We start from the raw sequence: 15,918 nt of genomic DNA on the forward strand, positions 1-15,918 counted from the left end.
GTCGAGGATACAAACTAAGGGAAACTGTGGAACCCCGATTTTACATTGTCCGTTTCATCTTTAAATTCCATCATCTTTTCCTTTAATAATGTACTGATTAGTTAGATGATCCTTAAAATATTCTTGACATTGGTGCCAAAACTCAGATGGATTTGAGCCGAGAAACAAATGTTGCTAGGCACGGTACTTTCTGATCATTTGGTTAGGAACACCGGAAGTACCGATCCGGTCACATGGTTCAACTACGACGACAGAATACACGTTTTGCTTGAACCTTGCAGTACTTTACTTTAAAATATATCTCGGGACCTAAAATCGTTGCTTTCAAGAAATGAAAAGGCTTCACTCTCTCTCTACGTTTTATCTATTCTCAATTGACATATCACAGTAGGAAATTTCATTATAAAAAGCAGAGCTGTTTTTCTTATTGTCCTTTGGCAACGGGTTAAATATTTATTTCAATTCTCGCTCAACAATAGGTTAAAATAAATATTAATCATTTGGGAGATATAACCATCCAGTGTTTAAATTAATTAATTACTTAACAAAAACGTTTCCGATTCGATCCATCGCGCTTCGAAACCATGCTTGCCACAACTTAATGACACACAAAAAATTTGATCAAAATCGGTCCAGCCTTTTAAAAGCCTTATGGTGACAAACGTCCGCACAGAAGATTTTTATATATTAAGATTTATTTTTCAATGACAAAAATTATATCGTAGTTATTATTAATATTTCAATTTCATTTGTGAAATAAAATTAGTATGACTGAAAAATTGTACAAACTCACTGTGTGTTTATTATAGTTATTGAGAAATTCATTTATTATACAACAATATGACGTTTTGTAAGAACATCCCCTATTTCGGTTTAAATAATCTATTGTAACAAAAATCAATAGAATACACATTTGAAACCAAATTTGATAGACCATATAAAATGCTTCAAAAAATGTGTTTGGTAAAACCCCCACTGAAACAAAAGTCTGGTTACGGCCCTGGATGAATATAAAAATTGAAAAAACTAGAGCTTTCCACTCCAAAATGCACGGCATACTCCAAGCTTATCGGGTAAACATGTTTTTCTTCACCCCGAATCAACGGAAAAACCGCAACAGTAAATCTCTTTGCATAACACGCGAAAAAGAAAACTACAAGACATACATCACAAAAAATAAAAAGCCTTCCCGGGCTATGTCATCCTATTTAGCAACCAGCCAACATGTCATATTGTCACCTTCCCTGCGTCACACTCTCGTGTTTTCTTCCTCAAAGGCTTTGCCCCACTTTGCGGTCAAGGTTGGCTTTTGCAACAGTAAACCTTGGAAGCGAAAGGAGAAGGAATATTAATTGGGGTTTAGAGCCCCTTCAAGGGGAAGAATGCTTTATGCGCAGGTGGCAGAAAAAAGAAAAAAAAGGAAAAAAAAAATCGAGAAGAAACAGTTTGCAAAATGAAAAGCACGATTGTTTTACCAATTTCGTTGATGATTTCCAAAACAAAACAAAATAGTTTTCACAACGTTTGAATGATTGAGCCCGCAGCTTGGCGAGTGACTAGAGATAAAGCTTCTTAACAAGAAGTTCCGTCTAGAACTATACGAGCCTACTTTCCCGTATACCCATACTACTTTCTAGCACCTGATCAACATTCTCAAAAACAGCTAAAATCGCAAATTGTTTCAAACATATTTTTCCAATATTTTAAGCTAATTTCTAGGAATTAAATATTCCTCACTCATCTAAAAAATTTATATGCGTAAAAAAAAAAAAATAATAATAATAATAATAAAAAAAACCGAACAAATAAAATAGTAGCACCTTTTAAACAAAGCAGCTAATACACTTTTTTCCATTTAAAAAAAAATCTTTAACAGCTTTCAAAACGAAAAAATAATGATTAAAATTAATAAGCTCATCAAAATAAATGTATCATATTGAAAAAAAAATCGTTTCGTTTTCTCCTGTTGCCCAAAATAATTTTTTAAATGAATTAATGCACTTACCAAAATGAATAAACACAATAAAATGTCAACTTAAAAAAACTTTTCATTGTCCAAAAAAAAAAAAACGTCTGCGCATATCTTTATGTAGAAACATAAATGATTTCGAGTTTATTCGCCGAAAACTGATTACCTAAATTTAAACTTTAGCGTGAAAATAAAAACAAGTCATATCAACAATAATTATTTCATAGTTAATACCATAGCTTCGGAGTCGGAGTCAATCTCATTTTGAGATAAAGGAGTCGGAGTCGAATATCCAAGAATCGGAGTCAGTCATTTGTCCTCCGTGTATAAGTTTTTGCCAAAGCTACGAAGTCAGAGTCGAAGTCGGGGAGTCGGAGTCCGATTAATTGTCGGGCACAGGAGTCGGAGTCTGGAATTTGGCGTCAAGAGCTATTTCCAACAAAATTTGTTTGAAATAAATCCGCCTTCAAGTACGGAATCTACATTGACTTTCAGTTTCCCCGTAGGAGCTAATGTTAAGGGATTTGAACTGTTCAAAATTGAACGAAAAATTGTTCAAATCAAAAAGATATTTAATATACAAGTTTTTCATCAAAAGCTTTTTCTTACAAAGTTTCTTTGAAGCGAATTCGCCTCACAATTCGGAATTGCCTTGAATTTCCCCGTGGGCGCTAATGTTAAGTTTTCTTGAACTGTTCAAAATTGAACAAAAAATAGTTCAAATGAAAAAGTGAAATATGCGAATGAGGTGTCCTCGCCGAGATCTTTCAAACAAAAAAAAAGTTTGTTCGAATCGGACTATTCATTCAAAAGTTATTAGGGGGGGGGGGGGGGACAGACAGACCGACAAACATTTTTTCCCATTTTTAATTTTTCGATATTTATTTAATTATTTTATTTATTTTTGACTTTTTTTTGTTTTTTGCGATATTTTTAAGATGCATTAAGCCTTCTTTCATGTTTTTTTTCTTCTTTTTCTGACTTTTACTGGGAAAGTAGGCTAAAAAGAAGTCTTCGTCAGTTGTGTTCCCATAGGGTTATACTCCATTGTATACGCCGTATACTTTCAAACATTTCTTAGACCTATATGACGTATAACCTTAAGCTTCAAAAAAATTCACATTATGACGTAGTATATGATCGCATACACATATTGTGCGTAATGGATTACTGGGAGTATACCCTCAGAAAAATTGATAGGATCATCACTGGTCTTAATCACATTCAAAATTAAAAAAAAAAAAAAAAACTTTTTAAATCCAAATTTCTTATGTATCAGATCACATAAATCTTTCCGTAGTTATGATTTCGCAATTTTCATTGTTTTTCGGTGAAAGGATAAATTTTAGCAGAAAAAAATTATTTTTGTATAAACCACGAGAGCTGACAAAGGCCCGGACAACGGTGATACTTTTCCGTTACAGCTATGTCACGGCTCTTATTAAACTTTTTTTAGCCAAAGTGATCAAAACAACAAACGCTGATTTGCACGCAAACATTGCCAAAACCAATTTCGTTGAAATTATTAAATTTTAATGTTTTGTGTTTACACAAAGAAATTCATCAAATAAAACATAATAGTTACATTAAAATGAAACGAGCTGACGTGTGCATCACGTGACTTCCTTTTACTCCAATTTAATGTCATTTCCCCATTATTGGCAGTTTTAATGGGATTCAATAGTTTACTCTCTAAATATCACCTACGGTGGCCAAATTGAAACCAGATTTAAAAAATAAAAAAATAAAAAAATCGCCCACTTTGTCGCCAAGTTGGCAACCAAAAGACTGGCGATATATCGCCAAGTGTCCACCAAATTATAGCACCACTTTAGTTTACATCGAAATTAACAATGATTTCCCCCCAAAAAGGGGCAAAAGATCCTTTGGGAGCATCCGAATACAACCAAAAAGGAGGTGCACAACTAGACCCCACTACGAGTTTAAGTACCAAATTTCAACTTTCTAGGACATTCCGTTCTTGAGTTATGCGATATACATGACATCCCCGGGGTCCAAAATCTTTTGGAAGGGGAAAAACTAAACACTGATTCTGATGATAATGAATCATCCATAACAAGTCAAGCCAAGAACGAACCTGATCCAGACATCTCTGAAAACGTAACTTCTGATAATGAATCGGGTTCACTCCAGGGATCTGGTAAATCAAAAAGAACTCAAATCCCTCCCATTTGGGTAGATGACACAAATAATACAGAAGAAAAACTAAAAATGTTCTCAAACATTGCAAATGCAACCATATCTGGGAAAATAAAAAATGATAAACTATTATGCTATGCACCTAACATTGAAGCATACCATAAACTCAAAAATTTTCTCACAGAAAATAAAATGCCACACCACACTATTAGACTTAAAACTGAAAAAATCATGAAAGTTATCCTAAGAGGCCTCCCAATCAGTGCTGACCTTGAATGGATAAAAGAAAAACTCAAAGAAAATAATATTTCAATTATTCATCTTTCACAACTACACAAAGGATCAGAAAAGAGAAAACTTCCACTGTTCCTAATTCACCTTAATGAAAATAGCTCAAATAAAAATATTTGGGAAATAAAAAAGTTAGGAGAAATTCCAATCTCCACAGAAAAATTGAAATCACTAAATAATGTTAAGCAATGCTGGAACTGTCAGCAATATAATCATTCCTCATTCGGATGTAATCGTCCTCCAGTTTGCTTAGTATGCGCTGGGGAACACAAAACATCACACTGCAGCAAAAGCAATACAAAAATAACCCCCAAATGCATTAACTGTGGTGCTCAACACACTGCAAACTATTCAAATTGTCCAGCTAGACTGGCAATTATTGAAAAAATTAGATTTAAGAAAAATCTAAAAACAAAAAATGAAAACAATATTCCCAAGGCTTTAGAAATTCCTCAAACTGAAAATACAAATAAAGTTCTAAACATTTCAGAAAACCCTCTTCTACAAACTCTTACAACCACTATCAAAACAATAATACAAGAACTTGGAAAAATGAATATCCCTCCAAGTTCTAATATCACAGAAACACCACCATACTAAATTTTTGCTATGGAGACCCGACCTTTCTCTATAATTACCATCAGTAATAAATAAATCATTAATTACCGATTTTTTTCAACTAAAAAGCAATAAATTTAAAAATTAATAACAACGCCCTGAAAAGAGGCCAACCGGCTTTGCAGACAGCCAATGAGAGCGCTCCCCTGTTCATTGCATCCTCCCAATCAGAGAACTTGAATTTTGCACTAAATGAGATGCATCATAACTCGAAATTATTTAAATTTTAAATTTAAATACTAAATTATCCCAAATAATTAAAATCTAATAACAAATAAAACTTTTCTGAAGCAGTTCACTGGATGGCGCAAGCTTAACTTGCGACCGTGATGATACAGCTTAAAAGTTTCTCAACTTTAAATTGGCTTAACTGTAAATTTTAAAAATGAGACAAGATAAAGGGACCTGAAATCCCATGATCTATCCCCCATTCGAAGAATATATGCGATATACATACACACATAAGCACATACATACGTACATACGGACGTCACGAAAAAACTCGTTGCAATTAACTCGGGGATCGTCAAATAGGGTATTTCGGGTGTCTGTACGTTCCTAGGCATATATCCACGTGTGGTCGGGTTGAAAAATAAACTCAACATTCAATTCGGGGGCGAGCAAAATGGAAATTAAGGCCGATTTTTGAGTGAAAATTTTCTTCGCGAATACAATACTTCCTTTCTCGTACAAGGAAGTAATAACAGAGTTTTTTTTTAAAAATATCAAGCACTTTTCATAATGCACTCAAAAGAACAAAAGAACTTTTCTGGGTCAGAAAGAACGATTCAAGTATTCCTGTAGTTTTCAATGATTGCAAGAAAATAACACCACAAACAAAGAAAAGTGCAGCTCAAGTCATGAAGAGAATTTCTCTCTCTTATCATTATTTAGCTTTCAATCATAACTTTGAGTGTTCAAACATGCATATTTTTTTTATTGGGAACGTTTGGTTTGAAATGACTAGAACCGCACTTTTCTTCGTTTGCGGCGTCATTTTCTTGGAGTTTTCGAAAACTACAGGAATTCTTAACCCATTAATGCCTAGCGTCCCTTTTTAGGGACGGTTCAAAAATTGTGTCTCAATTTCCCAAAAGTAAACATTTCAACTCAATGATTGTGTTCACTTATTACTTTAGTATTGTTTCAATTCGTTACTAACAGATGGCTGCACATAATCGTTATAAAGTGTGTTCTGTAACCATTTTGTTATGATCTTCGTGAAGAATTTCATTGTTCACAATGTCAAGAGCAAAAAAGTAAGTTTTCAAAATTTTAAACAAGTAAATCAATTTGTATTTGATACATATGTTACTTTGATCAATATTTCAGTTTACCTTTTCTTGCATTTTTGTAGATTTTAAAAATTTTATGGATTTTATAGCAATTTAAGAGCGCCCCTAAAAAGGGACACTAGGCAGTAAAGGCTGCATTGTTGAATCGTTGCTAGTTTCTTCCTTAGAATTCATAATTGGCCTCAAAAGAAGTTATTAAATGTTTTTAGACTAAAAATAGGCAATATGTTTTATTTTTAAAAATTAAAAAGACTAATAATAAAACAACCTTTTTTAAAGATATTTCAGTAATATTTTTTCTGCAATTTCGAAAAATACTTAGGTAAATTTGAAAAGCTAACTGTTTCAAAAATTAACTTCTTTGAAACCTGAGTTATTTTTTGACATTAATAATTTTCAATAACTCGTGATTTTCTCATTGTTTTTCTGACTGTTGAAGAAGTCTTAGAACTTCTGGAACAGCTCTCTGATGATGAAGAATTCAAGGAGGCTGATATATGCATTTGTCCACCTTCACAAGTTAGTGAAATTACTGACGAAAATAGTGGGCCGGATGACTCAGTTGATGTTAATCAGGTCAACAGTTGAAATCTTCTGCTACAATGACCATTAGAAAAGTTAATCAGGGTAAGGTAGTATGTGTTGGAGATAGTCAGTCAAGTGACAGTGATGATGTTGAGCAGCATCTTCCAAGCAAACGCAGAAAAATAAAGAAAAAAAATACAGAAAGAAATTGGGTTAAGAAAGATATATCCATCAATAAAAAAATAATAATGTATGGAATATGGAAACACCAAGCTTTTTGAATGTTGAATGGACACCAGTGTCAATATTTGAAGAGTTTTTTACAGATGAAATACTGGATGAATTTGTTTTTCAGAGCACCCTCTATGCTCGACAAAAGAACAATACATCATTTTCTGTAACGCGAGAGGAGCTGCGTTTATTCTTGGCTATCTTATTAACAAGTGGATATGCAGTTAGATATGATAGAAAGTCATTATGTTGTTGTAAATAAAACTCAAGTAAGATGTGTTTACTGCGGCAAAAAAGTCTATAGGAAATGCAGCAAATGCAATGTAGGTTTACACGACAAATGCTTTGTTGACTTTAATACTAAATGAAACCAATATTTAATTGTTCTAAACTCAATTTACGATTTATGTTAATTTCTGTTCTTATTTTATCTTATAAAATGTTTTTTTTTCCTTCTTTTTTTCAAGTATTAAATCGTCGGCAAAAAAATATTTGTCGTTGAAAAAGCATGTACCCTCTGATGCCTAGCGTCACTTTTTAGGGACGATTTTTCTGTTTTTAATAAAACATTTATTTTTTGCATTAGATTTTTTTTAATTATTTTTCCTGTTTATTAAACACTATTTGCAACCTGTAAACAAAAAATCTTTGAAAAAAAAATGTCAGGCATTAATGGGTTAAATTGTCCTTTCTGACCCAGAAAAGTTATTTTGTCCTTTTGAGTGCATTATGAAAAGTTCTTGATATTTTTTTTTTAAAAATCCGTTATTTTATTCTTTTTAGCGTAAATGTATTTCAGAAATAGAATAATTTTACCGTCACGAAACTTCCCCTTATTTTTTCATATAAATGCTCGATACTAAAAGGAGAAAAAACCTATATACGTGTCTAAAACTTTAAGCAGCTGGCACTAAAAATTAATCCTTGCTCCTCTCTATGATTTATGCTTGCAAATTTCACGCTTGCTTCAGAGAAGCCCTGATTCAAAATTTTCATTATGATTGCTTTTAACATTACTGTTGCAAGGCAACAAAATTTGTAACAATGGGTTTTATATTTCAACATTTAATAGGGAAATTACATGAAATTTGCTGTCTTCCATCTTGACTGAAATACAAATTTTATTTAGAATTTTAATTTTTCAGCTTGAGTTGTACCTTAAGATTTAGCAAATCATTTAGTGAAATCCCGAAGTCTCTAAGTGGTCTAGTTGCTGAGATATAAGCAAAAGCAAGCCTTAGATTATTCCGTGACAATCAAGCCAAGTATAATAAAAGTGCTTAAAAAAATAATAGTTTAAAAAACTAAAAAAAACACGCTTTCGTAGCAAAATGAACTAAAAAGTGAAAAATAATCTTTGGATGATAGTCGTTGACCAATCACTTAATTTTAATGTAACACAAAAAACCGTGGGGTACTGTCTATTTACATTTTTGCATGGACAACAAATGGAAGAAATTCAAGACAATTGATAGGAAGCCCCCCACGCTTTTTTGTATTATATTAAAATTAAGTGATTGGTCAACTACTATCAGCCAAAGATTATTTTTCACTTTTTAGTTCATTTTGCTACGAAAGCGTGTTTTTTTTTTTTTTATTTTTTTAAACTATTATTTTATTTTCTTCTTTTTAGTTTAACTTGTTTTACGAAAAAATACTCATTTCAACATTGTTCAACATCTTTCATATTCATGAAATTTGCCTAAAAAAGCGACTAAAGGTCTCGGGTGGCATTCGAAACGTGGTCTCTCGAACTCCAAAAAGAGCAACTGTACCCCTTAAAGTGTAATAGCCGAGCTCTAAAAACATTCAACTTCGCTGATAAATTGCCTGTGGAGTAATTGTCTAATCCAGCTAATCCATCCCAGTCATCAATGTATGCGTGCGGAAATCATATCAACATTACTTTGAAAATTTGAGATGCATTTGAATAAAAGTTTTGTTCAACAATGGTCTGATCAGCTATGAATTTCCAATGGAAGGCTCACCTGAATTTTGGCATGAAATTAGTTAAAAACAATTATATTTCATGTTTTAATTACCTTGGAACATTGGAACAAATTTTGTCTGATGCAGAAAAATTAAAGGTTTTTGTAGATATTTTAAAATAATTTTTGCAAGCATTTTTTAATATATATATTTTTTAATTTTTCCTTTTTCACATTGTTGGATTTATGCCAAAATATTGATTAAAATTGGAGGAAACTAACAATTAAAAGAGTTAATTAATTAATTTGATTATAGAATATTGCATTGTCATCGGGTCTGAGGTCGCGTGCCAAATTTCAAAAGAATCCGATCGCAGGAAGTGGGCGAAATTTGAGCTGCAAGATTCCGTTACAAGATACATGCATACATACAGGTGAAGCTAATAAAAGCATGTTAAAAAAAAAAAAAAAAGAAATTTGAGCTCCTGTGCAAAAACTGATGCCATATTTGAACTCAGGGGGTACCAAATTCTCCAAAATTAGGTCCAAATACCCGTGCACCAAAATGACTGCTGCCCAGTGTTATTGATCTAATGAACAAAGGCAACACATTACAATGTGTAACGAGTGCTGGACTTAAATTTTTCTGAGCTAAAGCACTGATAAGTGCGTAAATAAAATTTAATATTACCACACAAATAAAATTAAAGAAATACCTTTAAGCAGAAAAGTAAAAGGAAATATTGCAACGTTAAATCGTACACATTTGCAGAGAACTGCAGACACGAGTTTTTGGGTTACAAGAAACCACTTTCTCAGTGCAAAAGCAGAGAGCTTGTAGATGAAAATGGTAATGTCTTTCTTTGAAACTTTTTTTCTGTCTTTACGTTTCCATTTCATGTTTTATTTTGTACTTGTTTAACTTTTGTTGTTTTCAAACCTCTTTCTGTTTTCCTGAATTATGTTTATTCTTCCTTTCGCTAAATGTAGCAGTTGATTCGTAGTAAATTTTTTTCGTACATAAATTTATTGCTAATTTATTAATAAGCGGTTTCATTTTGACAGCAACATGTATTTTATGGGTCTTTTTACTGAAATAATTGCTCAACGGTTTTCTCTGGGAGGGAATCATGCAATAAATCTTGACTTTGAGTTCCGTTTTGTCTTGTTTTGCTTTTGTTATTGCTTATTTTGATATTTAAACTGTCTGCTGTCCATTTTCATTGCTTTTACTGGGTGTCTTTACATCTAGAAGCTCACACCTTTGAATTGAAAAAGGGGTTCTTTGAAACCTCGAAACACGTGTATTCCGAAATCTGTTAATTTGTGCTAAACAACGTTGAATATTTCCTGTTACTTCTTTCAATGTTTTCATTTACGACAAATCTCATCAGGGCGCTCATATGTAAAATTTTAAGGGGGGCTCAGATATTTTTCCCATGGTTTAGCAGGATATTTTCCCCATAGAAACCGATTTCAGGACAGATTAGAGTTATTAAAATTTGACATTTTTAATAACTTATTCATTAATTGCTGGAGAATAAATGTTTTTACATTTTTGCAAAGAAAAAAGTACTAAAAGCAAGGAAGTTCTGATTTCAAAAAGGGGGGATTGAGTCCCCCCTTTCCCCCCCCCCCCCCCCATATGGGCGCCCTTGAATCTCATAACTTGAAAAGATACCTAATTAATCTGATTTATTCAAGTAATGTTTCTCAGATTGCTAGCTATGTTTTGAACTATAATCTAAGCTCTATGTCAAGTATTTTAAATTTTTGCGGGAATTTAATCACGAAATATTGAGGGTTTTACCGGAAAAAAATCCTGTGAATTTCAATAAAATGGTCATATTTTTCTACATTTTGGGATTGGCACGAAGCCTTTTTAGTTCAGAACACAGGCAAGTAATGTAACAACTGACATGAGAAAGGATTTTTAAACATATTGAGTTGAAATGAGTTTAGAGTGGTTGTGACGTAAACAGCAAGAAAAAAAGCTTAATTTCTGTTCAAATTTCAAATTAAAAAAAAAAAATTATCAGAAAACTACAATCTTTTTTTTGAGCAATCACGATTGCTTATTGTTCTCATTTGACTGTTTTGGCGTGCTATCATTTTATTTTCCCGCTAGCACCCTCTGCAGCATCACCGTCTACCGGCTCCTCACGATGCTGCTCCTAGAGCGAAAACCGTCTCCAGGTTGCATCCATATCCTACACACACGCGTATACAAACTCACACACCTACAAACACACACACACCTATACACACATACACACACCTATACACACATACACACACTCCTACACACATACACACACTCCTACACACATACACACACTCCTACACACATACACACACTCCTACACACATACACGAACGCCTACACACAGCACTGCATACACAACATGCACACACGAACGCCTACACACATATACCCGTACACACACAGCACTACGTATACAACATGCACACAAATGCTTACACACACACACACACACACACACACACACGCACCCACACACATGCGCCTACACAAACACACACGCGCATACATACACACACACGCTCGTGATTGCGAAAAACATAATTTGAATTCAAGATGCCAAAAATTCAAATTAATTTTTTTAATCTGTGTGTGTGTGTGTGTGTTTTTTTTTTTTTTTTTTTTCCCAATTTTGAATTACTTTTCAGGTAAAAAAAATATACAGTTATTCAATCTTTGAATTTTTTGAAAAAAAGTTCTACGTAAGCGGTCTAAAGCAGTGGTTCCCAACCCATGGGTTGCGGCCCACAAGTGGTCCGCGAACAGCGTGTGACTGGGTCGTGGACACTTGTCGAGAATATTGAACACTAGCAAAAATACCCGGCTTTGCCTGGGTCAGTAATAATTATTAGAAAAAATCGTTACTTGCTTTTGTTTTCTGTTTTAAGTGAAAGAATTTAAAACACATCTTTTTGACGTGATTAAAAATCGAGTTTCTTCCTTACCCATAAAACTAAAATAGCAATAAGTATAAAGAACAAAGTAGTATTGATTTAGAAACGAAAGCACTATATTTAAGCGTATACAAATTTAAAAAACATGAAATTAATCTTCTCATGTTTAAAAAGATTAATCTGTTGATACTTTTTTTTTTAACATGGAGTCTAAAACCTTCTCTGTATGGCTAATGAAGTACGAAGTGATTAAAAAAAAGTAGCTGCGCTCGTAATCCCCTTATACTTGCTTTAGTTATTTCGGGAAATTCGAATCATTGTGGCTCTTGATGCGATTTTACCGAATTTGCGAAAGTCGTTTCGGGGTACCTTCGATGATGCTCCCCCATTCTTTCCTTACTTTGTAAAACGATATGATATTAATTTTCGTTACAGAGATATCGTCGCCAGATGCTGAGATATTTTTGGTCACCATAAAATGGCGCTAAACAGTTTCATCCGAAATGTTACCAAAATAAGTAGTAAAATATGGCGATTGTTTGAAATCGTGCAAAAAGAAAATTAATGGAAGTTTTTGTGCTGTTTATGGATTTGCCTAATTTAGTTGCTGGATTATTTAACACAGTAAAAAAGGTCTTTTGAAAATTCTTTGATTGGCGATATTTTGTTTACATGTTGAAAGCTGAGAAACATTATGACGTAGTCTTCGGCTTCAAAAACAGCATCGTTGAAAAAACTGCCAAATGCATCAGCTACGGAAATCTTTCTGCAAAAATTTTGGCGATCTGCTGGTTGTTTGTATAATGAGTAAGTGTTCAATCAGCATAAATAATAATAAAAACCATTAATTACATTAAAGTTCCGTTTAAATGGAAAATCATCAGCCAAATCATGTATTATTTGCCAATCTTGTGCAAAAATCTTACTTCAAGATTTGACTTGAGAAAAGCCTTGAACAATCACGAAAAGCAAAGAAAGTCAACAATACAACAATTGTCGCTATCGACAGGGAGTTGAGATGATACACTAAATACTGTATTGAGTTGAGGAAAGCCTTCGAACATGGATCTAAAAAGCTCATAACTCGTTTTTTATTCTACTTAGAAATTTCGAACAGGTGCCATCTTCAGCAGAAAAATCAGAGCTTTCGATGGACATATAATGTTAATATGTGCAAGTATTTTTTCATCCTAATATTAGAGAATTTATACAAAAATTGTGTTTTATTGCCCCCCTAAGGGGTTTTGCCCCCCATAACGGGACGAAAACTACCCTATGTGTTATTCTGATGCATAAGCTATATTATTGTAAAGTTTCATCAAAATCCGTTCAGTAGTTTTTGCGTGAAAGAGTAACAAACATCCATACATCCATACAGACAAACTTTCGCATATATAATATTAGTAAGATCAAGATAAATCTTGGGGTCTTAATTTCCTTTTTTTTTTTTTTTTTGCGAAAATTCACTAATTAGATGCACCGTTACTCTCTCTCAAGAGCCCTGGCTCATAGCCAATAAGGATCTTTAAGATTTTTTCTTATTTCTTAGGAACCTTCCCCTACAATTAAAGAGATGAAATCTAATGAATCAGATACTCCTTTAAAGAAAATTGCCAAAAAGAAACCAGTACATATTAGCTTCAAGCTTCAAGTTAAAAATGCTCCTCCATTGTTGAACTGGCATGACGAACCATTGAATTGAGATACTTGAGGGCTTTTAAGCAACCTACCTATTTGAATGAGACTTTTCATTACAGTTCTTTTTTTCTTCTTCTAATAATGTAGAAATGCTTCGGGTGTTGGGAGTTTTTAGAGGCTAAAACTATCCAGTTTCAATCCAGATATCAACTCTCTCACAGAGGAAAAATCAGGGTTGGCCGGATTGGATCCAATTGCGTTGGACTCAATGGTTTTTTTTTTTTTTTTTGAAAAAAAAAACATTTAAAAAAAACCCCATTATTTAGCCCACTTTTGGGTTTTTAAAAATTTTCTGAGAAGTTTAAAAAAAAAACTAATTAATTTGAACACTTTCACAATTCAAACTTCTTTTTTTTATTTCTTCTTACCACAGACAATGGACATAAAAAATGAATTTTGAATTTTAATAGCATTTCTTAACTCTTAACGGCATTAAAAAAATACTTCAAAGATTTTAAATAAATATATTTAACTTTTTTCTTTAACTGGTCAATAAATAACTCAAATTATCTTGACTAAGTCCTGTCATGTCTGATTTTCTCAATATTTGTAGATTGTACAGAGGAAACTACTCTAGCTGAAAGGCTTTCATGTGAAATATTTTCTGCAAACCAACACGTCACAAATCTCAAATAAACAAGGTATATTTTTTAGAAATTAACAGGTTTTACAAACGGTCGGACAGAAAACAGAATAGGATGTAAAGTATTTTCATTATCTTACAACGAAAATATTTAATATTTCTCACTCTATACACAGAAATAGAAAAACAGGCAACATAAAATTCAAAGAAATGTCTTGATCAAGCTGGAATTCAGTAAAAAAGGGATTTAAACTACTTGAGGTTCTACAGTAGTTGTGCATGACAAAATGAAATACAATAAAGTAAAATGCAAAAAAAAAAAAAAAAAAAATGTAATTAAAAACGAACAAACGAACAATAGATTTTATCACTCGAGAAGTAATTTTGCCTTAACTGTTGGTAATCATGGAAACTAAAAAATCTGAAACTTCACCATTCTTGGGTTTCGTCGTCTTTTTTACTTTTCTCCAGAAAACGCTGAATTTTCCAGCTATTTTTTTTACCCCAAGACAATTTTTGTGCTTTGTCCATATACTTAGCTACAATATGCTACAAGCATCCCACATTTTCCCTAAAAAAAACAAAAAAAAAAACCCACATTTCTTTTAAAAAACCCAGCTTTAGTTGGTTTTTTTTGTGTTTTATTTAAAAAAACCCAAAAAACCCTGGGTCCATGAGCTTTTTAAAAAAACCCGGGGTTTTGCCAACCCTGGGAAAAATAGGGCCAAAAATCTAATGCAGCTTTAACTTAGATGACTTTTATACTTAAGGACAGTTACATGAGCAAATCCCCCCCCCCCTCCTGCCCTAGAATTTAAATTTTGCCTGTGCAAATAATATATAGTTGTTAGTGGGCCTCAATGGTGTTTTGTACAAAACTGGTTAACGGATGCCTTTCTTTTTCAGAAATTGCAACCCGTGTTAAGCAAAACATCAGTTCCTCTTGGAGACAGCCCCCTATTCGTGAATGGTACAAAGCATCCCGCACTGATGCTGCTTTACTTCGGGCAAGTAGTAGGGAACAACAAACCGTCCTAGCCCGACTGAGAAGTGGACACACTCGAGCACAGCGTTGTGGCCAAAATGCAATTTGACTCAGGCTGCTCCCGCCCATATTTTCTCTTGCATCGGCTGTGACCTGAATCAGCTGTATTCCGACCCTTCTGCTGTTTTGGAGGGACTTTGTTCGCACGGCTTCATGGACTTGGTATGATGTTTCTGTCTGCCAAGTGGGACAAGCAACAACAACGCAAAACTGGTGGGCCACAAAACTAAAAAGGTTGGGAACCGCTTGTCTAAAGTTTCACCGTGATTTTTTTTAAAGCAAAACCACATTAATTCGCAAAACACACAATGTAAAAAATAAAACAATACCTGAAATATGCCGCTACCAGTGTCGCTAAAAAACAACAATGGTTATTTTCAGCAAGATTCCGGGAGAAAGCATCCCACGAAATACATATTTTCAACAGCTATATAGGATGACAAACGGTAATTCCCGGCATTTGTTACAGATCGTTAAATCTCTTTTATGTTGCCAGATGCTTCATCATCCCAGCAGGCGACCCTTAACAAGAAGGGAATTGGTATGCAGGTGGCTGGAAATTTTGACGGGTGATGGGCATAAAAGTAGGTGAGAAACAAGGTGTCATACTGCTTCTTGCGATGCAGCATGATATTTCG

The sequence above is a fragment of the Uloborus diversus genome, unplaced genomic scaffold (genome assembly GCF_026930045.1).
Source record: "Uloborus diversus isolate 005 unplaced genomic scaffold, Udiv.v.3.1 scaffold_12, whole genome shotgun sequence".
NCBI lineage: Eukaryota > Metazoa > Arthropoda > Arachnida > Araneae > Uloboridae > Uloborus > Uloborus diversus.